At 37.8% G+C, this 26,877-nt stretch overlaps 1 protein-coding gene and 1 pseudogene across 6 annotated transcripts in view; both read left to right on the forward strand.

The window, feature by feature from the left end:
* The window catches only part of ST7 (suppression of tumorigenicity 7), a 339,787-nt gene that overhangs the window by 121,563 nt on the left and 191,347 nt on the right, over positions 1 to 26,877 (forward strand). The gene's annotated exons all lie outside the window — the stretch shown is intronic.
* LOC103115654 (small ubiquitin-related modifier 2-like) lies at positions 2,254 to 2,752 on the forward strand (annotated as a pseudogene).

The following is a 26,877-nucleotide window of genomic DNA, read 5'->3' on the forward strand; positions in this document are numbered from 1 at the left end:
ATGCCTATAAGTATGTTTTATAATTGACTTAAATTTAGTGATATTTTATAAATATTTTGTGATTACTGAATTTAACAGCCAGATAGTGTATTGTTATAAGTTAAACCCTATTTTAACTAACATGTGTAATGATGTCTTATTCCTTTCATTCTTTTTCTCCTATATGTAGATGTGATAAACATTCTTGTGCTTAAAGCTTTGCCCATGGACTTCTCATACCCTTAGAATAAATTCCTTGAACTGGAGGGCAAAAGGCATGTAAAAGTTCAACGAATTTGGTTCTTATTAACAGATAATCTAGGGAATTTGTATTTCTCTGGTATATATTTTTAATTATCTTTATATTACCTCATGAATTGTGAGATCATAGAAGAAATCAATGGTATCATTTAAGTTGTCTTTTTTTGTGTAAGAAAAAAATTTTAAAAATTGTTTCTTTTCGGGAGGGGTGGTTGAAATGAATGGTGACAGAAATGAAACTTTCTTCATTTTGCATCTTATGGGGTCTTAGTAGTTTGGTTGGGTTTCGGCATCTCTCTCTCTCTGGTTTGGGGTGGTCTCCAGGGGAAAGGTAATGGACTGGTTCTTTCTCGCTCATGACAGGGGTGACACGAAATAAAAGACACCAGGGGACTCTTAGCGTTCCTAGAATCCGTAGAATCCTTTTATTAGCAAAATGGACATGAGTTAAATAGAAAAGCAACGAAGGGAATTATTGTTGAAATATGTCAGAAATTACAGGTTTCTTAATGGTCGGCATGCCCCTAAGGTAGGGGGCTGGTATGACAGGAATTGATGAGATACAAGACAGTTATTATCCATGACACAAGCAACTTAATTATCCAAAGGTATTTGAGAGAAGCACAGGGGTTAAACCCGTAGGGTGAGACAGAGAGAAGATGGATATCAAAAAGCCATATAGTTTGGAATTTCTCTTGTCTGGGGTCTGAAGTTTGTGATGAAGTGTGTGATAAGGTGTGTTCTTCTGTGATCAGAAGGTGACTTTGAATAAGTGAATCTGCGGCCATGTGGCCTGCGGTTAATGGAGGGAAGTACTGGGGTTTCTGTGGGCCTGAGAGTCAAGAAGGAAAGAACCAAGTCTGATTTTCCCCCCTTATGCTCACCTCAGTTGAGAGAGACTTACCAAGAGGTTATCTTCTCAGACCTCCATCCAGGGACGGGGGTGAGTCTCCCTAAGCTCTATCAGGCTTACACATGGTCCCAACAGTTGGGATCATTGAGTAAGTGCTAACTCTGATGAGTCTATCTTGAACTCAGTCTGGGTCATTTGGCCCAACCACACTGCCTACCCAGTCTTATCAGACATCTTGCAAATATTTTAAGAGAGCAGTTACAGTGCTGTGGTATCACTGTTTTTCTTCCTCTGTTTTCCTGTCTCTTTCTATTTGAATAAGTTGGCTGGGAGTCATGAGCACTGGGGAATCAAAAAAAATAGAAAAAAGAAAAGAAAGTCCTTTTCCCTAAACTGTGTGCTCATACCTATGAAATAGAGTAATAACCTTCAATGAAGCCAGGTCTTAATCCCTGAAACCTGAGGATTTTACATTAAATGGTAGTGGAAAAATTAAGGGATCAGATGGAATTAGAGTGGCTAGGGAGATATATTTAAAAATACAGAGATTAACCTGAATTATCTAGGAGGGCTGAATTGAATTAATTTTATTTGATAGGAAAGAAATTGAGAGGGAAGGGGGATAAGGAGGGAAGAAGACAGAGACACCTGAAGCACTGCTTCACTGCTTGTGAACCTTTCCCCCTGCAGGTGGGTACCGGGGGGCTTAAACCCAGGTCTTTGTAAATGATAACATGTGTAATTTAACCAAGTGTGCCACTATCTGGTCCCCCTAAATCACAAGGTTCTTAAAAGTGTGAAAAGGAAAACAGAAGTAGGGGCCAGATGTGAAAACAACACAGCTGGGGCTGGGTGGTAGGTTACCTGGTAGAACACACACATTATCATACACTAGGAACTGGTCCCCAGGTACAGGGGTAAAGTGTAAAACTTCACTAATGGTGGAGCAATTTTGCAGGTATCTTTCCTCCTCCTCCTCGTTCTCTACTTCCTCTACCATCTCCCTTTCCTCCTCTTCCTCCTCCTCCTTCTGTTCCTTCTCTCTTTCTCACTCTGTCTCCGTCTATCCATCTCTGTCTTTATAAAAGGAGAAGAGGCTGCTCCTGGTGCAGTTTGTGTGCTTGTTTGGTGTGCACCTGGTACCTCTTTTGTGAAGTAGCAAAGTGAGGAGACCCTGGCGTTCGCCATGATTGATGAAAAGCTGAAGGAAGGAGTCAGGACTGAGAACAATGTCCATATTAATCTGAAGGTAGCTGGTCAGGATGGTTTGGTGGTGCAGTTTAACATTAAGAGGCAAGCACCACTTAGTAAACTAATGAAAGCCTATTGTGAATGACTGGGATTGTCAACAAGGCAGATCAGATTCTAATTTGATGGGCAGCCAATCGATGAAACAGATATACCTGCACAGTTGGCAGTGGAGGATGAAGATACAATTGATGGGTTCCAGGAGCAGACAGGAGGTATCTACTAAAAAGGGAACCCACTACTTCACTCCAGGACTCTGTTCCTCCAGACCTAGAAAACATTCTCAATTAGAAAACCGCCATTTGGTTCCACCACATCCTGACTACTACCATATAATTTTTCTCTATTCTTTCATTTCCCTTTCCCCATTCCTTTATTCTACATAAAGTAACTGGTGTATGTGCACAAGTATGCTGCATTTTTTAAAACTAAATGGCCAATGGTATGTTTTGATTGACATCATATGGAGATGGGATAGGGAAAAATATTGGTTCTGTGAAAATATCCCTTTTCTCCATTAGTGGCATGCTCGTTCATCTATTATGTTTATATTCCAGTAAATTATTTTGCTCTCAATGACTAACAGAAAGAGCAACATAAAAATTCTTGCATACCTTGTTTGATTGGAGAATCTTAATGTTTTCGTTTCATTGTAAAACCAAGGACAATCTTATAACTTTTTTGTACATAGCTATTACATGTAAGGTAATCTGTCTGTAAGTAGGTGTAAAATACACTAAAAGAAATGAATCCTAGATATTCTTTCCCTTCAAGTCAAATGTCTTGTTGTTTAAATAAACTTCTTGTTTAGAATGAAAAAAAAAGAAAGAGAAGTAAGGGAAAACTAGAGAATCGAAGGAAGGAAGGAAGGAAGAAAGGAAGGAAAGGAAAAAAAGGAAAAAAAAAGATAGTTACTGGGAATAGTAGAATCCTGTAGTCACTGAGCCTTAGTGATAATCTTGGTGGAACAAAAGAAAAAAACAGGTCAAAAATAGAAAGGAAACAAAAAGAGAACATAGTTCAACCTGTTGTGGCTGACTTTAGTGATGAGAGAAAGGAACATGAGTCAAGGAACATGGATGCAATAAGAAATGCCTGCCTATATTTTCTTCTTTATTTTCTACAAATGAGAACTTTTAGTCAGTGCTGCTATATTCCTTGCTTTATTGGTTTTTAAATAAGGTATTAAAGAAAAAAAGTACTGACTGCTATTTTGGTAGGTAACATCCTTTTAAAAAAAGAATTATCTTCAGGGGCTGGGTAGTGGCGCACCTAGTGGAGAGCATATGCTACAATGTATGAGGTCCCAGGTTCAAGCCCCCACTCCCCACTTTTAGGGGGGAAGCTTTATGAGTGGTGAAGCAATGCTTCAGGTGTCTTTCTCCCCCTCATCTTTCAGTTTCTCTCTTTCCTCTCAATTCAACAACAAAATCAGAATTAAAAAAACAGCTTCATAGTATTCCTTTGTAGAACTATACCATGATTTATTTTTCTTTTGATGGACTATTAAGTTGTTTTCAGTTTTAACTAGTACATCTTTTCTTAATCCATCTGGGCTGCTGAAACAAAATACCATAGACTGGCTGTTTTATAAACACCAGAAATGTATTTCTTATAATTCTGGGATATCCAAGATGAAGACACTAGCTTGGCTGGGTTCTAGTGAGAGCTCCTTTCTTCATTCATAGACTGTTTTCTTGTTATTTATCTGTATGACAGAAGGGCAAGGGAGTTATTTGGGGTTTCTTTTATGAGGTCACTAGTAACTTCCCAAAGACCCCACCTCCAAATACCTTGGGAACTACCTTTCACATGCACATTTAGAGGTAGATAACAGTCTGTGGCACAACTCTTTGTGACATGTACATTTGCAGCATAAATTCCTAAAAGTGATGTGGGTTGATAAATCCATGAGTTTATAATACTGATGGATTGTTATCAAATTACTCTTCCAGGATGCTACCCAAAGTTTATTTTGTTTTATAGCCTCTGTCTGGGCTAGATTATACCTTGATTTTTTCAGTCACAGTGAAATGGGAAGTACAAGACACTGAAAGAGATGAGACAGACTGCCACTCTGTTTCCTCTTAAATATAAAACCAAGCATTGTTGGCTGATTGTTGGGCTTCAGTTATGCAGATAATCTGTTTCTTAGAGCTTGTGCTATTCCTTTGGCAATGATGAAAGTGGGATAGCAGTTGACACACCCATCTCAACAGCTATTCTAATTTATGCTGGGTGATTCTGCAACTGTAACAACTGGGAGGAGGAGAATGTGGCATTTAGCCTTGTCTTTTTCATGGACACACAGGCAACATTTAACTAGTGTTTTGGAAATATTCAGCCTGTCTCTGGAAAGACCTTGAGACTTTGGCATATCTTAGTTTTATAGTGACAGATAATTTGTCTCATGAGAAGGAAAATTCATGTAATACTTTCAGAGGCCACAGTCATGACATAGAAGCCCAGACATAGAATATAGGATATTTTTCTCCCAGAGTCTTCCATAAGATATCGTCAGCAATGATGTATGAAAATACCTGCTCACTTCATTTTCACCAGTGCTCGTAATGAACAAATTTAAAAATGACAGTTATCCCACTTCCGAGTTCTGTGATGTTGGGAAGATTACACAGCATTTTCCCTCTGTGAAATGAAAATATGTAGTTGGCATAACAGTTCTTTTCACAATCACTATAACAATATTTCTGGCTTAAAATCTTATTTTGACCATGTTTCTTTAATTATGGTTAAGTTTGAACATTGTTAAATATGTTAGCAAATTGTATTTTTATTATGATATTTGCTTATTTTATATTGGGAAAGTTAATCTTTTTTTCCCTGTCATATTTTGTGAGTAGTTTTTCCAGTTTGTCTTTCTTCATCTTTCTCTCATGTATGAATTTTTAATATTTATAAAGTCAGACTTACGCTTTGCTTCCTCTTAAGGGTTTTGTATGTTGCCTACAAAAGCCGTCCCTTGGGGAGTCGGGCTGTAGCGCAGCGGGTTAAGCGCAGGTGGGCAAAGCACAAGGACTGGCATAAGGATCCCGGTTCGAACTGCGGCTCCCCACCTGCAGGGGAGTCGCTTCACAGGCGGTGAAGCAGGTCTGCAGGTGTCTTTCTCTCCCTCTCTCTGTCTTCCCCTCCTCTCTCCGTTTCTCTCTGTCCTATCCAACAACGACGACAACAATAAAACAACAAAGGCAACAAAAGGGAATAAATAAATAAAATAAAATATTTTAAAAAAATTAAAAGCCGTCCCTTCTCTAATATTTTAAAACATTGTTAAAACTTACATCTCCCTTAACAAGAATTTTACACCTTTTTTCTTTACATTTGAATCTCATGGATTTTATTTCTCCTTTCAAGGAAAAAAATTAATGCAGCTAAGTAATAAGATAAATTCAGAGTAACATATAGGGCCATTATACTATTATATCTTAGCTTAGCGCTATCACTTAACACATACTCCTTTCTAAATTATAGTACCTAGTAAATACACCAATTTAATGTTTAGAATTTTCAATGTAACTGTTTAGGGGTGGGGCAGATAGTACTTTGAACTTTCATTGCAATAAAAAATTCACCTTCTTGTTTTGGAATTACCGTAATCTGTAAAGAATTAGATATTCAAGAATGAGTTATCATTGAATCATCACAAAACAAATACTGTTAATAATCAGTCTTTGGAATACCTTGTTTTTTAGCTCAGCTTTCTTATATCTGATCCTAGCAGTTTATGGGATGAAAATTCTGCTTCAGTAATTCTTTAATTTTGACTTAAGCTTTCCAATGGTAGAATAAAGATTTATAGTCTTAGAATTGTTTGAAATTGGTGTTGATAAAAATAGTGACTAATGAGACAAGCATTGGTATGTATTGCTGGATTAAATTTTTTAAAATTATTTTTATTTATTTATTGGATAGAGACAGCCAGTAATTGAGATGGAAGGGGGTGGTAGAGAGGGAGAGAGTCAGACACCTGCAATTCTACATCACCACTCTCAAAGGTTTTCCACTTCAGGTGGGGACTGGGGGTTCAAACCCAGATCTGTTTGCATTGTAACATGTGCGTTCAGCCAGGTGCATCACCTGGTGTTCTTGGATTTTGGCCTGATTCTTTTCAGTTTTTACCATTGTGGACTAACCAAACTCTGTTCTACTTGAAGAAATCATGTGTTTGATACAAATGTAAGTTTTTTGGTCCAGAAATATTTTCTTGATTAGATATACTTTACTTCTGTGATAGCTGCCTCACATTCTCAGGTCAACAAGACCTCTCCGAGGAGACCAGGGAGTTTTCCTGTGTTTAATTAACTTTAGACAATGAAGACTTGTCACAACTAGGTCTAAAGGGAGCTTAGCTCACCTCCCATAGTGAGGAAGTGATTACCAACATCATTATACACAAATACTACTATTTATTGGAATCTCTCAGAATATCCTATAGATGTTGTTTCAGTCTTTCAGATATTATTAGTGTTTTTTTTTAAAGTTTAAACTGGAAAAGGAAACACCACCACAGCATGTGAGATAACAGATATCATTACCATTAGTAGTTGTAGAGATTGGAATGAGTTAATGTTTACTTTACCTGAAAATGGAGATGCCTGTGTTTCTTAGCTTTCTGGTTAGTTTTTCTCAATTACATATATGTTTTCCAGGATCAAAGAGGTTTTGAAAGTATAATAGAAAATCACACACTTTTCAGTAACAGGAGCAACCTTAAAAAACTGAAAACCTGCCTCTTCGATTACTTCTACCTTGTTATTTACATTTTGATTTATATTATTCTTTCACAGAATACAGTTCTGAGATGGGTGCCTAAATGCTTATCTTTCTACTTCCCTTCTTGCTCCAATGTCTTATTTCTCAGATTCATAAAGAAAGAAAGGGGGTTGGTGCAGTTTTTATTTATTTATCTGGTATAACATTTGATTTTAGTGGAAAGGGGTAAGTAGACATGAGACAAGTGGAGAAATGGCAAGAGAGTAGATTTGAGGGAGGTGGAAGATGGGAAAAAGAGAAAATGAAGAACCTTGTCTTTCTCACAAGACATCCTAAATAATGCCACTTATTTCTTTAAAAATCTGGTAAATCAGCACCATTTGAGAGCCTGATGTATACTAGGTACCATTTAGTTGCTTTGTGTTCTTAATTCATTTCATACCTAAAATAGCTTTTAGAATCACGTTTTTCTTAGGAGAAAATGAATTCAGAGTCTTTTTTTATGTGACTATTTTGTTTTCTGCATTAAATTTAACTTTTAATTATTACACTTCCAGGGGTATATAGTTCAGCACCAAAGTTTGTGCATCTCCTTCCCCCTTGTCCCCAATTACCATAGTTCTTACATAGAAACAGTTTATATTTTGGCTACTTCTCCCCCACCTCCTTTGATGATTATTCTTAGTGAAATAAGTCCATAGGTGAAAGACAACTACTATATGTTTTCACTCATTTGGAATATAGAAAGTTGAAGTTAAAGGGAAATAAAGTACCCAGAGAATTTTTTAAAATCCTTGTCTAAGGTCACACAATAACAGAGCCAAGATTCAAACCTAAAACTCTATGACTCAATGCTCCAAATACCTCAAAATAGCATCTGTATTACTATTTCCCTGTATTACTATTTCCCTGTATTACTATTTCCCTGTATTACTATTTCCCTGTATTATATCCACAAACCTAGTCTAAACCTCTTTAGTCTAGATTTCTAGTCTTGACTAGACTTCTGAACTACAGATTTATTATATTAGGAGTTGAATATTGGCCTACTTAACATTTCTACCATGGCTTACAAATGCACCAAACTCAATAGATCTCTGAATTTGTGATTTTTATTATCCCCCTTTCCTACAACTCATTTATTCATTTCTTTCTCAACTTGCGACTGGTTCTTCCTTCTGTTTGCTCAGAGCAAATATTCCTTGAAATCATTCATGGCCACTTCTTTATACTCCACATGTACTCTTATCAAGAAAACTTATTGGTTTTTACCTTCAAGATTTATCTGTTTTACTACCTTGTTCCAAGACTGTTTTCTGCCTGAATTATGACATATCTTCTCATTGATGACCCTTGCTTCTGGAACCTATTCTAAACACACCAATTAGAAAGTTTTTTTTTTTTTTTTGCAATTCATTATTTATTGGATAGAGACAGAGAGACATAAAGAGTGAAGGGGGAACTGAGAGATAAAGAGCACTGCTTCACTCAATGCTCATGAAGCTTTCCTTGGGCAGGTGGGGACCAGGGGCTTGAACCCAGCTTCTTGTGAATTGTAACATATGCACTCAACCAGGTATGATAACACCCAGCCTCTAGCCCAGCCCCTAGAAAGAGTTTTTAAAGAAAATTTTTCTACAGTGGGTCTTTGCTACCCGTGTTTCTACTACTTCTGATGGACTCCTTTCCCCCTTTTAACTTTGGATATAAACAGACAGTGTACAGACATACACACACACACACACACACACACACACACACACACACACACGGGGGGGGGGGAGGAGAGAGAGAGAGAGAGAGAGAGAGAGACTACAGCATTGCTCCAGTCTTTGTGAACCATTTTCTGGTGATATGTGTAGTGTTCCCTATGTGCCAGGGGCTTGAATCCAGGTCTTTGCATATAGAACCTGTGTTCTACAGACTGATCTAGCTTGTAGTTCTGAGAGAACTTTTTTTAAAGGTATAATTTAAGACCCACACCACACCACACCACACCACACCACACCACACCACACCACACCACACCACACCACACCACACCACACCACACCACACCATCACTTTGGCACATGAAGTTCCAGCTCTCAAATTTACGACCTCTTGCCTGGAAGTCTTCTCCTGTATCCACTTTGCTATCTCACTGATTTCTAGAGAGACCCTTTTCACACTCCAGTTAGACTTCTTGTTCTTCTGCTTAACTACTCAATAGCTTTTTCTCATCTTGAGAGTGAAAGCTCGTAGACTCCGTGTCTAATGCTGCTCTCCCCTGTCTTCTGTTACATTCCTTCTGTTATGTTCCTTGGTGCTGATCTGCTCTAGTCACAGAAACTTTCTTGTTATTTCAGGAACACACCAGATACACAGCTGTCTTAAGGTCTTTGCACTTCATGATTTGTCTTCGTATAATTTTCTCTGGCTGGTGTTTTCTTGGGTCATTTCTTCATTTTCTTTAAGACTTTGAGCAAATGGCACCTTCTGTGTCAGACCTACTCTGAACACTCCGTTTGCTGGTCTTCCCCATCTCTCTTACTCTGTTTAAACTTCTTCCATTCCACCTATTTAATAGATTATATATATATTTTAAACTAATGCATATTGTTTAAATACCTTATCCTTTATTCTTACACCCTCCAGTGGAAAGTTACATAAAGGTAGAGGTGTTTTTTTTTGTTTTTGTTTTTTGACTCCAGGGGAATTGCTGGGCTTCGGTGCCTGTACTACAAATCCACTGCTCTAGGAGTCTATTTTTTCCATTTTGTTGATGCCGTTGTTATTGTTGTTATTGCTGCTGTTGTTGTTCAGTAAGACAAAGAGAAATTGAGAGAAATGGGGAGAAAGACACCTGCAGCCCTGCTTCACCACTTGTGAAGTGACTCACCTGCAGGTGCGAAGCCAGGGGCTCAACCTGGGATCCTTACGCCAGTCTTTGTGCTTCACGCATGTGCACTTCACCTGGTCCCCTAAAGGTAGGTTTTTTGGTTTTGTTTTTAAATGCTGGTTCATTTTGTACACCAAATAGTTATCTTAAATCTTTGCATATTGTTGGAGACTAGTAAAATCTGTGGAATGAATAGAGTAACTCACAAACATGTATCAAGGTCTGTTTTAACAGTGAGGGATACAAGTGTCAGTCCTGGCTCACAAATCTTTACTGAGTCTACTGTTCTAGGATCTCTGCCTTCCAGTTAAAGGGAAGTCAAGTTTTAGGCAAGTTGCAGCTCCTGGTAGTGAAAAGAGATAGCATATATTCAGCAGTTGCTTTGTGTCAGATATTTCATATCAGAGATGGAGTGCATCTGGCTCACAGGCTGTATGCATTCCACAAGTCCTTGATATGGCCCTGCCAATGCTTCCGCAAATTTTTTTTTCTTTTATTTATTTATTATTATTTATTATTATTTTTTTATTTAAGAAAGGATTAATAAAAAAACCATAGGGTAGGAGGGGTACAACTCCACACAATTCCCACCACCTGATGTCCATATCCCACCCTCTCCCCTCATAGCTTTCCCATTCTCCATCCCTCTGGGAGCATGGACCCAGGGTCATTGTGGGTTGCAGAAGGTAGAAGGTCTGGCTTCTGTAATTGCTTCCCCACTGAACATGGGCGTTGACTGGTCGGTCCATACTCCCAGTCTGCCTCTCTCTTTCCCTAGTAGGGTGGGTCTCTGGGGAAGCTGAGCTCCAGGACACATTGGTGGGGTCTTCAATCCAGGGAAGCCTGGCCAGCATCCTGATGGCATCTGGAACCTGGTGACTGAAAAGAGAGTTACCATACAAAGCCAAACAAATTGTTGAGCAATCATGGACCCAAAGCTTGGAATAGTGGAGAGGAAGTGTTAGGGAGGTACTCACTGCAAACTCCAATGTACTTCTGCTTTCAGGTATATATTTTGCAGTAGTTTATAGATATGTGTGAAGATATGCTCTCTCTCACAGAAACTGGTGTATATCTAGGTTTTGGGACTTTGTTAGAAAGTGAACCACCTGAGATGAAATTAGAGTATACTATGAAAGGAAAGGTCTCACCCGAGTAATGAAGCTGAAGGGTTGTCATTCCTCACATGAAGTCTCTGGACACAGTCTGAAGTGAAGCATGTTGAGGTGGCAATCGTTGCGTTGGTTAGGTTGTGATTGGCGGATGCGATATTATTTGATATGGATTGGGAGAGGCATACGAGAAAGTGGGCCCTATCCAAGGGTTCCAGGACTGGGGGAAGTAGGGGCTCTATAGTGGAGATGTGAGGTTCCTGCTGTCTTAGTGTTCAAAAAGACAATTGATAGTTAATGTTATCATCACATTATTTGGTAATTGGGTTAACTTTGAAAAGTCCTTTTGTTATGGTTTGCTGTACAGTACCCAGTATCTTGTATATAGCTGTGCTATTGGATGCTTCTGATCTACTTGGTCTAGGCTTTTGAGAAAGTCCGCTTATCAAATACACAGCTTATATATTAAAAAGATTCAGTTTGTGTTTTGAAAAACTTTGAGACATACAATTGATTTTCCCCCTCTCATATTAATTAACTAGTGATTTATATGTCTACATTTTGCTAGGAGTGTACATAAACACCATTCTCACCACCAAAAGACTGTGACCCATCCCTCCCACCCACTCCCACCCCCCACTGGCCCAGGAAGCTGCATGTCTACCCTCACCACAGGGTTTTTACTTTGGTGCCCTACTTACAATTTAGTCAGGTCCTGCTTTTAGTTTCCCTTTCAGATCTTCTTACTCAACTTCTGTTGATGAGTGGTATCATCCCATACTCATCTTTATTTTTCTGACTTAGCTCACTTAACATAATTCCTTCTAGCTCTGTCCAAGATGGGTCAGAGAAGGTGGGTTCATTGTTCTTGATAGCTGCATAGTATTCCATTGTGTATATATACCACAGCTTTCTCAGCCACTCATCTGTTGTTGGGCACCTGAGTTGCTTCCAGGTTTTAGCTATTATGAATTGTGCTGCTATGAACATAGGAGTACACACCTCTTTTTGGTTGGGTGTTATGGAGTCCTTGGGGTATAAGCCCAGGAGAGGAATTACTGGATTATATGGAAGGTCTATGTCTAGCCTTCTGAGAGTTTTCCAGACTGCTCTCCACAGAGGCTGTACCAATTTACATTCCCACCAGCAATGTAAAAGGGTTCCTCTTTCCCCACAACCTCTCCAGCATTTGTTGCTGCTGTCCTTTTTGATGTATGCCATTCTTACAGGAGTAAGGTGGTATCTCAGTGTTGACTTTATTTGCATTTCTCTGACAATCAGTGACCTACAGCAGTTTTTCATATGTTTGTTAGCCTTTTGGATCTCCTCTGTAGTGAATGTTTTGTTCATATCCTCTGCCCATTTTTGGATGGTGTCATTTGCTTTTTTGGTGCTAAGTTTGCTGAGCTCTTTATATATTTTGGTGATTGGTTTCTTGTCTGATGTATGGCATGTGAAGATCTTCTCCCATTGTGTGAGGGGTGTCTTTGTTTGTTTAATAGTTTCTTTGGATGTGCAGAAGCTTTTCAATTTGATATAGTCCCATTGGTTTGTTTCTGCTTTAGTCTTCCTTGCTATTGGGTTTGATTCATCAAAGATGTCCTTGAGGTGTAGGTGGGAAAGTGTTTTACCAATGTTTTCCTCTAAGTATTTGATTGTTTCTGGTCTGACATCTAGGTCTTTGATCCATTTGGAGTTGATTTTTGTTTCTGGTGAGATAAAGTGGTTCAATTTCATTCTTCTGCATGTTACAACCCAGTTTTCCCAGCACCATTTATTGAAGAGAGCCTCCTTTTTCCATTTAATCCTTTGGGCCCTCTTATCAAAGATTAGATGTCCATAGGTGAATTTTTTTCTTTTTCATAGCAACACTACGTGCTAATTTTTAGCCGATAATTTTGTGAGGCTCCTCAGATCACATTATATATATCCAAATGGCTCTTGACTGAAAAAGTTTCCTGTCCCCTGATATAAATAGACAGAATATAGTCATGAAGAATTTGTCATCTATGTTTTGCAGGAAACTGGCTTATGGGTATTATACACCCTATAGAAAGACAGCTTCCATACAGTAGCATAAGCAAGAGTCACAATTGTGTGTGTGTATGTCGATGATTTTCCCATTCTGTCATATAGCCTAACAGTTTCCCCTAATACTTGTATGGTAAGCCCCATTTTTTAAATAGGACACATAAGATCCTTTCAGTCTGCATTTAGCCTGGTCAATCTTAGTTTTTCTTTCTCCTCTGTGGCACTGTAAACTTTAAATTCTCTTTATAGTCAGGCTTTTCACTTACATCTCTAGATGTTTTTTTCTACTAACTGTAAAGGTTTTTTTCTTCCCCTTTCAGCCTAGGGGAATCTATGTTTGTTCTTGAAATATCAACTCACTTCCTCCATGAAACCTTATTTAGTCTATCTTTGGGAGGTAGTTGGTCAATGCAGACTGCTTTCCAAATGCCACTTATAATGTGGTATTTATTTTTCCTTTCCACTGTGTTCTAGTTAGTCCCCACAGAATGGCTACTTACACTATTCTTAGTACAGGGCATATATTCTACCATATACTAAATAAGTATTACATCAACATCTTAATGGAAATATTACCTGTAATGGATGATGGAGACACCCAAGGATCTTGTTTATTTATTTACTTTTATTGTTGTTTGGACTTCATTATGGCTTCAAGCCTGACTTCACTGCTCTTCACAGACTGTTTTTCCTCAGGCAGAAGATGAAAAACAGGGCACTGGGGGCAGAAAGATAAAGAAGAAATCCAGAGAGAAGGAGGAGAGATGGTACAGCACTGCTTCATTGCGTATGAAGGTTCACATTTGTGTGGTGTTCTCATGTTGTTGCCAGCACCCTGAATCTAGATCCTCATGCATGGTAATAAAGTACATGGTCTACCAAGTGAGCCAATTTTCCAGAGCACCCCCAACCCCACCCATCTTGGGATTTTAAATATAAAAGCAGAAGTATAGCAATTATGATCTGAGGAAAGTCTAGGAGATATTTCAGAAATTTTCTGTGGGTGAAACATTCTTATTTTCATTGCAATAGGATGATTTAAAACTTGAACTCACTGGGTGCACTTGCTTTAAGTAAGCCCTGCCACTTACTCAGATTTAATCTTCCCAAGTATATCTAAGCCTCCACCTCATCTATGAAAAGAGGGATGATACTAGTACATACCTAACAGAGTTCCTGGAAGTTTTGAACAAAGTTGCACATAAATCTCCCATGTCTTAAGCAGTAAATAAACAAAGAACTAAAATTACAACATACTTCTTGGAGGAATCATTTGTCCTACATGACCTTAGATACCAGTTGAACTGAATAGATTGAGCAAAATACTCCATTAATAGGGCACTAGGACATTAATACAGCAGAAGTAAGCTTTTTTGTGTGTGTTTAATCACGAAGGTTAGTCTTTTGGAATTATTTCCGTCACTCATCTTTTTTCCTCTCCTTTTCTTTCTTTTTTTCTTTTCTTTTCTTTCTTTCTTTCTTTCTTTCTTTCTTTCTTTCTTTCTTTCTTTCTTTCTTTCTTTCTTTCTTTCTTTCTTGCCTCCAGGGTTATCTCTGGGGCTCAGCTCTGGCACTATGAATCCACTGCTCCTAACAGCCATTTTTTTTTCTTTTTTCTTCTTCTATTTTACTCAGTAGGATAAGGAGAAATTGAGAGGGGAGGGGTAGAGAGGGAGAGAAAGATAAACACTTGCAGACCAGCTTTACCATTTGTGAAGTATCCCTGCTATAGGTGGGGAGCGGGTGCTCGAATCTGAATCCTTGTGTGAGTCTTTTTGTTTGGTATTATGTACACTTAACCAGGTGTAACACTGCTCGGCCCCAACTCATAGTGTTGAATTTTTAATCATTTAAATGAAATCAGTTTAAGCAAAGTCATTCTTGCAGAGGAGACAGTTGGAATCTGAGAGTTGTATGTTTATTTAAAAGAATTTATTACAGTCATGTGACAACAGGAAGAGGGTTTAAAATTTTTTATTATTATTTTTAAATTGAACATTTGATCACAAGAATTGAAACTTGTCCCGAATCTGTGTGGAGGCACTGTGATATGCTGTTCATACGATAGAATTATATGTTTAGAACCCTGCAAATGTGCATATCCAGATGCAGTATGATTTTACATTGATTCATTGTCTGGTACATTACACTCGGTACAATACTGTACACAGTGACAATAATTAAGGATTTAGACTAAATAGATTTAATGTGAAATCTGAGAAGAACTTAGCTATCTTTTTTTTGTTCTTTTTCTTTTCTTTTCTTTATAAAAAGGAAACACTGACAAAACCATAGGATAGGAAGGATACAACTCCACACAATTCCCACCACCAGAACTCCGTATCTCATCCCCTCCCTTGATAGCTTTCCTATTCTTTAACCCCCTGGGAGTATGACAATAACTTGGATCCATCTGCATATCAGGTTTCAGGCTCAGGGAAAAAAAAAACTAGTATAGCCACAGGCCCTTTGGAATATAAATAAGTTTTCTTAACATGAGGTATTCAATGTCTGAGGATTATTACTGTTGTTGTTGTTGTTATTGAGGTCATTAAGTCTCCACACCAAATTTTTATTCTAGTAATTGACCTGAGAGGGCATGTCAATAAAACAAGTACAGAAGTAAACAAGGACTTTAGAAGTTATCTTAGAAGTCAGACATTTTTTTTCCTTGTCCAGATGTAATTTTTATGTTTATAGAAACACCACAAATTGCAGTTGAAACAAAATAATATTTGACTTAGTAAAGCATCTTTTGTTTGTCTGCAAGAGGTATAACTATGAGCAAGATATAAATGGTTCCTACCTGGATGGAGCATATGGTGTAATGAATAAAGTAGACATCAAACAAATATCAAATAACATCCATGACTACAAACAGGGTTCTGAGATCAACGGTAATAGGACTTTTACCTATAATGTAGTCCCAAAAAGCTTTCTGAGGAACTGAAAGTTAAAGCGCAGGATTTCAGGAAGTCAGGTTTGTGAAGAGAGCCTTTCTGGCAGGGTCTCAACATGTGCAGACTTTGACAGGGCAAAGAGCTTTGTCCATACCCATTACAGCAGAGACCAGTATGACAGCAATGGAAGAAGAGTGAATTCAGGAGACAGTCATATAATATGAAAGGAGATAGTGTTGTATATCAAGGTGGCCATGCTGTAGTGAGAGGTTGCGGTCAGTAGGTAGAGGGTAGAACTAGTTAGGTTTAGCATTGGCCCTGTAGAGTGAAGTTTCTAGCTTGAGGAACTGAAAGAATGGGAGTACCATTACTAGACACAGGAAGTTCTCTGAATGAGACAGAGACTCAACAACAGCCAAAGGAAATTTGAGGCTGGAAACCATTAGCAGTGTAGCCACCCACATGTTTTTATTCCCATTCTCTTGCTTTTTCACTAAAAATAAAAGCTTTTCATATGGTGCAGACTCTTTGAACACAGTATAGCCTCTGTGTCATCAATAATTTATGCAGTGTTCTCAAGTAAAAGCCTTGTGATTCTGATCTGGTTTCCCAGAATATTTCATAAGACAGATATGAAAGGGAAGATATAAAAGCAACCCCCCCAATCATTTATTTCAAAGTGAAATTTAAAGAGCCACAAATAAATCACACCCAGGGGCTCTTTAAGTGTGCAGTTTAACTATAAAGGTTATCTCCTTCTTAAAATTATCTATTTATTTATTTTATTGTTTTGTTTTGAATTTCCATAAGAATACGAGATGATAAACTTTTTTTTTGGTTGGAAACAAATTTAATAGCAATAAGTAAATTGAGAGATGTGCTTATCTTCCATCCAGCATTGTATATAAGTGTTATTAAGCCCTTACATAAGAGAAAAAATCACAAGCCAGTGTGACTTAGGAAAATAAATGTAGCAGCTAGGGATATAGGTTAGCTGGTAGAATATAGTACTTTTGTACCTGAGGGTTCCATTCTGTCCCTGCTGCTGTGTGTACTGAAGTGGTGCTTAGGTTAAGAGATGATAAACTTCTAACATGTGGCTTTTGATGACTTGTATGTTGTCTTTGGAGAAGTGTCTTCTGATTTTCTGCCCACTTTCTAGTTTAATTGCTTGTTATTTGTTAACTTTTTTGCTGCAATTCTAAATTTTATTTTTTATGTATAGAAGCTTATTAGATTAATGAAATTATACTTGTTTATTTTTTGCTTCCTCCCTTTGCCCTTGGAATTGAGTCCCCAAATCCATCTACAATGCTGATATCAATATCTTACTGTTTTACTTAATTCATCTGCTTGATTCCTATATATATACCACTTATGAGTGAAGTCATTTTGAATTTTTATGTATGATTTAAATTAGTTGTCCATTTTCATGCTTTTGCATGTAGCTGTCCAGTTTTCTAACACCAGTCATTAAAGAGAATTTCCTTGCTCCACTGTAAGCTCTTGTTATAATTTGTTATATATTAGTATAGAGAGAGTGATTTTATTTCTGTACTTTTATTTTTCTTCCATTGATTTATGTATCTGCTTATATTCTGATACCATGCTATTTTAATTTATTGGCATTTTTATCAGTTATTTAATAATTATTAACAAGATTGTAGGATAAGAGTGATGCAGAACCCACCACCAGAATTCTGAATCCCATCCTCTCAATTGGAAGCTTCCCTATTCTTTATCCCTCTTAGAGTTTGGACCAACGATCTTTATGGGTGCAAAAGGTGGAAGGTCTGGCTTCTGTAATTGCTTCTCTGCTGAGCATAGTTGTTGGCAAATTGATCCACCCCCACTAGACTGTTCCTGTCTTTCCGTAGTGTGATAGGGCTTTGCAGAGGTGAGGTTCCTGGACACATTGGTGAGGAAGTCAGGTTGGCGTCATGATAGCATCTGCAACTTGGTGGCTGAAAAGCATTAAGATATAAAGCAGAACAATTTGTTTAGTAATCAGAAACCTAAAGGTAAGAATATAGCAGATGAGATTTGGAGTCTTCGTGTTGGAAGAAGCTAGGAAGTCCATTTTAGGTTATTCCATGGTGCCCATGACTTTAGTAGTTTTTTCCCAAGCCTGATATCTAACATGCAGCTGGGCTAAAAGTCTTTTCTGGAAAGATGGTGTCAAAGTTGAGAATAGAAATAGAAAACTAGATCAGGGCAGAGAGTAGTTCCATAATATGAGGAAAGTATATAAATTCCATTAGTTGCAAGCCCTGTCAATCTGATCTAAGGCCCATATCTATTCATATTTAGCATAGGAGCCTGTGTAACCTCTGCCTCCCTGTCAGTTTAAGCTTGCAGTCCATGGTTAAAGCTAGGAACATTCTAGGCTGCACTCATTTCAGGACCAGTCTTTCTCGAGTGGCATAGTAGGTTGACCCAGCCTCAATATTCAGCATTGATGGCAAGGTCCTATAAAGGCCCACAAGAGGGCTTATGATGATGAGGGCCATAATTAAACTGTGCTGGTCTCTTGCCCTTATCCAGCTTTTGTAGACTTTATCTGACTTAGAGTGATTAGGGGACATAGAGAGTAGGAGAGGAGAGTGTCTAAGCCTAAGTAGAAAATATTGGATTAAGTACTTTATGATGTCTTTTTTTAGGTCTTTTTTTAATTTAGTACAATTTGAACCTCATATGTGTTTTTGTTAACCTCACATACTCCAATAAAAAACTATTAAAAATGATCAATTATTACACTGCAGTGACAGGCTCCATAATTAATATCAAAATTCTATTGTGTTCCTATATATACATGTAACAATGTAGGAAGAAAAAAGGTAGAAAAAAATCCTATATATAAGCTCATCTAAAATAATTAAATACTTTGGAGAAAATTTAATCAAAATAGTGAAAGACATCCAAAATTCCTAGACTATTAAAAGAACTAGCAGACAGAAAGAGATGGAAAGATATTCTATGCTTGTGGACTGAAAAAAATGAACATTGTTAAAATGACTATATTACCTGAAGCAATATATAGAGTCAATGTAAAGACTTCCTTCATAGAAATAGAAGGATCATGCTTACCCATTCTTTAATTCATTCTAATGGGTGCATTCAGCCATATATTTGTATGAGTGCTTGTTACTTCAAATACTACTGATAATATGTTTCCTTTGCCAGTTTCTGTGAATAACAGCTGACTCAGGACAGAACTAAACTATAATTTTATTTTTTTAAATTTTTAAAAATATTTATTTTATTTATTTATTCCCTTTTGTTGCCTTTGTTGTTTTATTGTTGTAGTTATTATTGTTGTTGTTGGATAGGACAGAGAGAAATGGAGAGAGGAGGGGAAGACAGAGAGGAGGAGAGAAAGATAGACACCTGCAGACCTGCTTCACCACCTGTGAAGCGACTCCCCTGCAGGTGGGGAGCCGGGGTTCGAACCGGGATCCTTATGCCGGTCCTTGTGCTTTGCGCCACCTGCGCTTAACCCGCTGCGCTACAGCCCGACTCCCTAAACTATAATTTTAAATTTGTTAGGCCAGGGACTTCATGAAGGGACTGTTCTGCCTTTTTTTTTTTTTTTTTTAACAGTGCTCAACATATATACTTGGTGTTCTTTTCCTAGTGTTGGTTTAGTATAATTTTTTATTTTTTATTAAGAATGTGCTAGAAAGTTATAAGATATTTGAGTCATGCTTTGAGTTAGAGCTTTTCCTAATAGAGATAGAGTAATGTATTGACATGTTTATGTTTGATTAGCTGGCTTAAATATACCAAACAATAACCCAATTGCAGACCTCTAACACCAACTAGTTATTATGTTATTCCAGACCCATCTTAAGCCTCCAGTTGGAATATGCTGTGATTATCCACTTCTTTGGAGCTTATTTTTTCTCTTAACAGAATACCTTTGAAAAAAGGCAGTAATATAGGGCAGTTGGGCAGTAGCGCAGCGGGTTAAGTGCACATGGTGCAAAGTGCAAGGACTGGAGTAAAGATCCTGGTTCGAGCCCCTCGGCTCCCCACCTGCAGGGGAGTCGCTTCACAAGCAGTGAAGTAGGTCTGCAGGTATCTATCTTTCTCTGCCCCTCTCTGTCTTCCCCTCCTCTCTCCATTTCTCTGTCCTACCCAACAACGACGACAACAATAATAAAACAACAAGGGCAACAAAAGGCAATAAATAAATGTTAAAAATTTTAAAAGGCAGTAATATAATAGGGAGTAAAGAAACCCAAGTATGTGGAATGTGAACTTTCATCTGTCCCTTAGCTTGTTGGGACCAGTAATTTGTGCTACCAAGAATTAAAAATCAAGACCACTTCTGATTTTTTTTTCTAAGTTCTGTTACCATCTGTTAAATCTGGCTGTCACAGTAATCCTAACAAAATGGTATGCTTTACATCACCCCAATTGGTCCAAGGCAGTGTTCTGACTACTCTGACATAGGATGGCAGCTGTTGTGTGTGTGTGTTGGCGGGGGGGGGGGGGGGGGCAGTGGAGGGAGCAGATTTAAGAATTTATAGAAGCTGTCATTGAAAAGCAAGCTCAGTCTTCATTAGCTTTTAATTTTTAAATTCTGTATAACTATATTTGCTTATTTGAAATGACTCCCCTGCAGGTGGGGAGCCTGAGGCTCAAACTGGAATCCTTGAGCCGGTCCTTGCGCTTTGTGCCACCGGAGCTTAACCCACTGTGCTGCTGCCTGACTCCCAATAAATTATTTTCTATCCTATCAAGTTTTCTATCTGAGTAAGAATGATGTTAACCTCACTTACTCCAAAAAGAAACTATTAGAAATAATAAATTATTACAGTGCATTGGCAGGCTCTGTAATTAATACCAAATTTCTATTGTGTTCCTATATATAAGTAACAATGTACTTATAACACATTTTCTTTTTTCAGAAGGCCAGTTATTTCTCATAAAGTTTTCATGATTCTATTTTTTATTTTCCCAGTAAAACATAAAGTCATTTTTTAGCTCTGTCTTTAGAATTTAATGGCTCATTTGTCTAAAAAAAAATCAGTCAATGTGGAAAACTTAGTATGTTCTGTTTTATACCAGTTACAATCTTTCCTACTAGTTGACTTTTTTATTTTCTAAATTTCTTTTTATTTGTTTGTTTATTTATTTATTTATTTATTTCCAGGGTTATTGCTTGGGCTTGGTGCTGGCACTACAAATCCACTGCCCCTGTGGCCTTTTATTTATTTATTTTTGATAGGACAGAGATAGGGGAGGGGAGATAAGGGAGAAAGAAAGACACCTGTAGCACTACTTGACCCTTTGTGAAGCATTCCCTCTGCAGGTGAGGATGGGGTGGGAGTGGGGATTGGACTTGAATCCAAGTCTTTTTGCTTTGTATCATGCACTTTCTATCAGGCCACCACCAGGTTCCTCTAGTTGATTTTTTTTTTTTTGCCTCCAGGGTTATCACTGGGGCTTCGTGCTTGCACTATGAATCCACTGCTCCAGGAAGCCATTTTTCCCATTTTGTTGTCCTCGTTGTTGCACTTGTTGTACTTGTTATTGTTACCATTATCATAGCTGTTGTTATTGTTGTTGTAGGGTAGGACAGAGAGAAATGGAGATGAGGGGAAGATAGAGAGGAGAGAAAGATAGACACCTGCACACCTGCTTCATCACTGCAAAGCAACCCCTGCAGGTGGGGAGCTGGAGGTTTGAGCTGGTCCTTGTGCTTTGTGCCATGTGCGCTGAACCCTCTGCGCTACCACCCAGCTTTCCCTAGTTGACTTCTTTATAGAAACCTCTTTTTCATGAATCATGCTACATGAAGAGTGAATTTACTTTGATTTTTAAATTTTTTTTAAAAAATTTATTTATTTAAGAAAGGAGACATTAACAAAATCGTAGGATGGGGGGGTGTTGCAACTCCACACAATTCCCACCACCCAATCTCCATATACCATCCCTCCCCAATAGTTTTCCCATTCTCTATCCCTCTGGGAGCATGGACCCAGGGTCGTTGTGGGTTGTAGAAGGTAGGAGGTCTGGCTTCTGTAATTGCTTCCCCGCTGAACATGGGCGTTGACTGGTCGGTCCATACTCCCAGTCTGCCTCTCTCTTTCCCTGAGTCTCTGGGGAAGCGGAGTTCCAGGACGCATTGGTGAGGTCTTCAGTCCAGGGAAGCCTAGCCAGCATCCTGATGGCATCTGGAACCTGGTGGCTGAAAAGAGAGTTAACATACAAAGCCAAACAAATTGTTGAAGAATCATGGACCCAAAGGTTGGAATAGGGGAGATGAAGTGTTGGGGGGTACTCACTGCAAACACTAGTGTACTACTGCTTTCAGGTATATATTTGCCCTAGTTTATGGATACATGTGAACATATGGTCTATCTCCTGGAACCTGGTTTATATCTAGGTTTTGGGACTTTGTTGGGAAGTGAACCACCTGGGATGGAGTTAGAGAATACTATGAAAGGAAAGGTCTCACCCAAGTGATGAAGCTGAATGGTTGTCGTTCCACACCTGCAGTCTCTGGACACAGTCTGAAGTGAAGCATGTTGGCACTTGTTGCGTTGATTAGGTTGCAATCAGCGGATGCAATATTATTTGATAAGAATTGGGAGAAGCATACGGGAAAGTGGGCCCTACCCTAGGGTCCCAGGACTGGGGGAAGTTTAGGCTCTATAGTAGAAATGTGAGGTTCCTGCTGTCTTACTTTGATTTCTTAGTAAGTGTGATAAAAAAAGAATAACACCATGATCCTATGATGAAGCTAGGTACATTCTGTTTTCATGTTGATCTGTATTTTATGGGAAAATAACAATATAGACAGTTTTCATGTTCATCTTGTGTTTTATGGGAAAATAACAATATAGAAAAATTCTAGCTCAGAATTTTACTGAATATTAGATCAAATTCTTATATAAAAATAGTTATGTTTTGATTTACTTCTTAGCTTGGATGTTAGACTTCCACTAATTTTCATGATTTAGTTACTAAAATTTAGTTTTGACATTTCACACTCATTGATAAGTGAAACCAGTTGATGCATGTGCAGTGTGTGTGTGTTAATACTGAGATAGCTAAGCAGCCTAGACAGGGCAAGGTATGTCCACTAATGAGAGACCAGGAGTGGGGCTAGACATTGACTATTCAAAGAACAGTCTTTGGATAATGGATTTCAAAATGGATCTGAAAGTTATGCAGTCATTTGAAGCAGGAAATACAAACAGGGCAAGCAAATGTCAGAATGTCAGGTCATGACTACAACATTAATTGTGTAAGAGGATTTATTTTAAGTATAGTGTTTGATCTGTTTTCCTTCTTAATGATTTCGGCCAAGTGATAACTGACTCCATTTCTTGTTGTTAGGAGAGATGGTAGGTCATCAGTATATTCTGAACTGAATAAAGGATGGAAATGGAAATAGAATTATAGAAAACTTGTTAAATGTAGCACTAGTCTCAAGAAATAGGTAGGAAATTTCTTTACCTCAAGAAGAAGAACAACAAAAACTAATAATTAGAACACCAGTGGGGCTTGAATTATTATTATGTGGAATACTTGGAAATGCTATGCTATAAACTATTGTATTTTACTGTCAACTGTAAACAAATTGATCCCTTAATAAATTAAAAAAAAGAAAGCCAAAACATCCTATGCATGTGTGTAATATTCTAATTTTATAAACCCAACCATTCATCTTTTAAGTTAATTTATGTATGTAATTTGAGTTTAGTCAACATTATTCTGGGATTTGGGAGCAAACTTGAAACGATTATTTGGTAGAAAAACAAAAATGGGGGCTGGGGAGATACCCTAAAGGTTATGTAAATAGACTTTCATAACTGATACTCCCAGGTCCCTAGTTGAATCCTCTCTCCAACTCCTCTACCCCCCATCATAAGCGCGAGCTGAGCAGTGACTGGTTAGAAAAAGAAAAAGAAACACAAACGTGAGAGCTTCCCAGGAGCTTTCCAAAGAGAAGAACAATGAGTAGTAATGATGTAAAAATACAAGTATGCTTCTGTGGAATATTGATTGGCTATAGAAATAGATGTAACAACATATAATCAGTAAAGTAATTATTTCCCAAACAAGGAATGATTGCAGTGGTATGGCAGCTTAAAAAAAAAGTAACTACATCAAAATCTTTTACTATATAGCAATATTAATGAATTAATAAAATAAAAAACTCTTTTCTAAGACCAAAAGAAAATTAAAAAAAAAGAAAATTTAATGAAAAGTATAATGGAACTGTGAATGGATATACTTGTAGTTTTGATTGAAAAAATAAAGAAGAATTAATATTTGAAAGTTACTTAAAATTATGCTCAATGATAAAAGTTTTTTAACATAGCAGTTATCACAGTAGGAAGACATTTTGGACCAATTTGATTGAGAATATCTATGGATATATCTTGCTGGCTCATTTTTACCCTACCCCAAACACTGAGACTTTTTTAGATGGGCAAAATAGATAAGCACACAAAAGGAAATACAATTAGTAAAATCAACATGAAAAAAATGCTTGCAAAAAAAATGCTTGTCAGGCCTGGGTGGTGGCGCATCTGGTTGAGTGCACATGTCACAGTGCACAAGGACCCAGGTTCAAGCCCCCAGTCCTCACCTACAGAGGGAAGACTAAGCAGTGTTGCAAGTGTCTCTGTCTCTCTCACATCTCAACTGCCCCCTTCTCAATTTCTGGCTGTCTCTATCCCATAAATAAATAAATAAATTTTTAAATGCTTGTCCTAATTCATAAAAAGAAGTCTTATTTACATATGTAAATATTGATGTAATTCTTCCCACCATGCAAAGAACCTCTTATGTTGCTGATGTTTTTTTAAATAATTTTTTTTATTTATAAAAAGGGAACATTGACAAAACCATAGGATAAGAGGGGTACAACTTCGCACAATTCCCACCACCAGACCTCCGTATCCCATCGCCTCCCCTGATAGCTTTCCTATTCTTTATTCCTCTGGGAGTATGGACCCAAGAGCATTGTGGGATGTACAAGTGTGAAGGTCTGGCTTCTGTAATTGCTTCCCCTCTGAACATGGGCGTTAACAAGTCAATCCATACTCCCAGCCTGTCTCTCTCTTTCCCTAGTGGGGAAGGCCTCTTGGGAAGCAGAGCCCCAAAGCACATTGGTGGGGTTGTCTGTCCAGGGAAATCTGCTCACATCCTGCTAACATCTGGTACCTCGTGGCGGAAAAGAGAGTTAACATACAAAGCCAAACAAATTGTTTACTAATCATGGACCTAAAGGCTGGAATAGTGCAGATGAAGTGTTGGGGTGGGGGGTCCTCCATTTTATAGCTCGCTAGTAGGCATATTTTAGTTATATTTCAAAGGGCCTGTAGCATACTAGTGTTTTGGTTTTTTTTTCTTTTTTTTCCCTGAGCCTGAAATCTGATACGCAGGTGGATCCAAGTTATTGTCTGGGGAGATGATGTTATGGATGGGAAAAGGACCAGAAAGCTGCATCAGGGAAGAGAGTAGCTCCGTAATATGGGAAAGGGGTATAAATATTGTTGACTGTAAACCCCATTGATTTGATGTGATCTGGGGATAGTTTATAATACTGTAAATTAATTAATAAAATATTTAATATAACATTGCCTTTCCCATAAGTAGATAGGTCTTGCCTTGGTGAAGCCAGTCTAATGGCAAGGCATTGAAATCCTAGGACATATACTTAATTTTTCTCAGCTATTGTTTAATCACTTTATTGAGGAAATATTGATTTAGAGGACTGTTGCTGTCACAGGGGTATAGCTCTAGGTCCCCCCAAGACAGGTATCAGCACAATTCATCCTCCAGCAGACTTTCATCTTTCTGGAGTGGGTGGTAGGGAATCAGATGGATCATTTTTTCACTAGTATCTAGTTATACCTGAATTTTTTCACTAGTATCTAGCTATACTGTTTAGTTCAAAAGTCACCTTCACTAAGAAGTAAAGTAGGGAAGCCAAATTTCATGAGATTCAAGTCTATTTACTCAGCTTGTCTCCTGAAATTTATTTGAAACTTTACTTTTTAGTATGTGTTGGAGAGAGTGAGGGCAAGTAAACTAACTTCAGATTTTTTTTTAAAGTAATTTGATATGAATGACTTATCATGTAAATAACTTGATAACCCAGAGAACAACTTATGTAAATGATCTGAATTCTAGGTACAATGATAAGAAAAATTAGATATAAATGCTCTTCTTTCCAGAAAACACTATTCAGAGCATCTGAATTTTACTTTTGTAAAAGTCAAGAAGAAGATTATAGGATGTATAACTGTATGAAATAGCAGGTCTGGATCCATAGGCATAGCAATTAAATATAAATGGGTATTAGAGGGTGATGTTGACTGACCTTAAAAACAAATGTAGAGCCATTGCTTTTCTGGAAAAAGAGAATGAGTTATAATTGTTTTTAGTTGGAAAATTAATATATAGGACATAATTTAAGAATCCAAACGTATTTTAGATTATATTCCTGGGATTCTCTGTACAAAAGGGCATATAGTTGCTGTTTTAATGACTAGGGTCATCTAGGGTCTAACTGGAAAATTACCATAGACTGGGTCACTTTTCTAGTATACAATTTGTGAGAGTTCTCAAAAGATAGAATCATACTAGTTTATTATAGATAAACTACATTTAAACTTTTTGTAGGAAACAGTGAATGCATATGTACTCTGTATATCAAGCATTATAAGTACCCATTCATTGGGGAAACTGACGATCCTTCCTAGCCGACTGAATCCACATGGATCCCAGTCACTTTCAAAGCCAGCAACAAGCAGCTCCTGACAGCTTTCAACCTGACGCTGTTGACTGGCTACGGAAGAAGGGCAAACGCTAGAAGAAGAAGATGGACTTACTGACAAAGAAATGATATGTTTT

The sequence above is a fragment of the Erinaceus europaeus genome, chromosome 8 (genome assembly GCF_950295315.1).
Source record: "Erinaceus europaeus chromosome 8, mEriEur2.1, whole genome shotgun sequence".
Classification (NCBI taxonomy): domain Eukaryota; kingdom Metazoa; phylum Chordata; class Mammalia; order Eulipotyphla; family Erinaceidae; genus Erinaceus; species Erinaceus europaeus.